General features: G+C 49.5%; 1 long non-coding RNA gene across 1 annotated transcript; it reads right to left on the bottom strand.

Annotated features, from left to right (window-relative positions):
- Window positions 1-515: 515 nt before the first annotated feature.
- Window positions 516-1,442, bottom strand: LOC128854159 (uncharacterized). The gene is made up of 3 exons (XR_008453103.1): window positions 1,294-1,442; window positions 942-1,083; window positions 516-740 (listed from the first exon to the last, which is right to left on the bottom strand). It is a non-coding gene; the product is annotated as an uncharacterized LOC128854159 (long non-coding RNA).
- Window positions 1,443-1,821: the final 379 nt, after the last annotated feature.

The raw sequence follows: 1,821 nt of genomic DNA, 5'->3' as shown, positions 1-1,821 counted from the left end.
GGGCCGGGGAGGACCCCCGAAACTCTCCTCCGTACTCCTCCTTTCTCCTCCACCCCATACACAGCTCCTCGCCCCTATCTTCGAAACTGTGTTTAAAACAGCAGCTGAAACACAATTAATTGTAACTGATTAACATGGATTACTTTGGCCTCCAAAGCACTTTAAGTCAATTCAGCAGCCATTATAATAATTAATTCATTAATAAGTACTATTGGTGTTTCATCACTAACACCAAGAAAAGTTTCCCTGCGAAGTACAGGTGGCAGAGAGCGTTAAAATGAAAACATTTGCATGCAACTTTTTAACCAGAAGGGAAAGCACTTTGGTTATATTTGGAGACATGTGTCTCACACATTCCCCCCCCCCTTTTTTTTTTTTTTTTTTTTTTTTTGTAAACTATGTAAGAATAAACATTACAGCTCTGGGCTTTTAATTTCTCCAGATGGAATCATAAAGTACCTAGTAGATTTTTTTTATTTTCCTTTTTTTTTTTTTTTTTGATATATACTACACAATTGAGGACACATGTCTGCTTTTCCCAATGAGGACCAAGAAGCAACTTAATTTGAAGGCATAACTACTGAACCAGATTTTTTTTTTTTAATAACACTGTAGAACAAGTTCGCTTTAAAAGGCAGGAAACCGCTAAGAGCACAGCACTGAAAGTTGCTCCTTCCCACTTGAGCTGCAGAGGAAGATCGCCCGTCTGACCTTCACATATACTTCGCCGTTTCGCACGCCTACAGAAGCATATACACAGATATAGGCGGCAGAGCTGAGGAGGGGGCTTTTCCATCCCCTGGGGGCTCCCCCGGCTCGCTCCAGACTGAAGAAGCTGCTGAGGATCCCTCCCCCAGCGCGGCGGAGGAGCCCAATGATTCGCGGTGACGGGAGCGGTCTCCTTCTGTCCCCACTCCGGCCCGAGCGAGGGGGTCACTCACCCTCCCGCAGCTCCTTTCAGGCACACTGGCGTTTCCAGCAAAGCTCTCTCGTGGAGGGCAAAAGGAGGGAGGGAGCCCCGAAACTCCGCCGCTCGGCTGCCTTAGGGATACACGCATGCTGGGGGAATCAGAAGTTCCTGGGCTGGGCGCAAAAAAATATGGAAAAAAGAAAAAAAGAAGTTCAAGGACAAGATCTCTTGCCTTAAACTGCATTATCTAGTTGGTGGTTGGGGCTTTTTTTAATTTGTTTTTGGTGATGGGAATGAACAAAATAGCCTATTCATCTCCCTAACTAGCCTCAACCCGCCTCTCCAGCCTCCCCAGCGCCCCCGCCCCCCCGGTTCTGACTTACATGTGCTTAGAGCAAAAGGGCCCAACTGGAGCCCTGGCAGAGGATGCGTTTAAAGCGTGGATTATTTACTCCCCTGCAATTCAGGTCCCGCGTGTAAGCCTCCAGCCCGCTCAGCTGGGCGCTGCAGACCAACAGCCCTAAATATGCAGAAGGAACAGTTCGCTTTCTTAAAGGAGAACTTACCCTACCGGAACGTTCAGAGCCCGACGGGAGGGGGCTGCGAGGGTGGCCTTTGAGTCTGGACAGCCCTAACCCCTTCCCAAAGTGTTCTCCTACACGCTCAGCAGCTGGGATGGAGACACCCGGCCACCTTTCTGCTGGGGACCACTGGCTTAAGAAGTTGTGTTTCAGAGGAACAGCGCTTTCACCCAGTAGCACCAGCACTGTCCGTCTGTCCGTCTATCGGCCGGGGTGGGCGAGGGGCAGAGCTGAGCACCGAGGGCAGCCCCGCTCCGGGTCCCCGAAAACCGCGGGTTGACAACACTGCGGGAAAAAACGGGACTGCGAAATAATTAAAAAAAAAATAAA

This window comes from Cuculus canorus, chromosome 1, assembly GCF_017976375.1.
Source record: "Cuculus canorus isolate bCucCan1 chromosome 1, bCucCan1.pri, whole genome shotgun sequence".
NCBI classification, from domain to species: Eukaryota; Metazoa; Chordata; class Aves; order Cuculiformes; family Cuculidae; genus Cuculus; species Cuculus canorus.
This window is presented reverse-complemented; position numbering and strand designations above follow the sequence as displayed.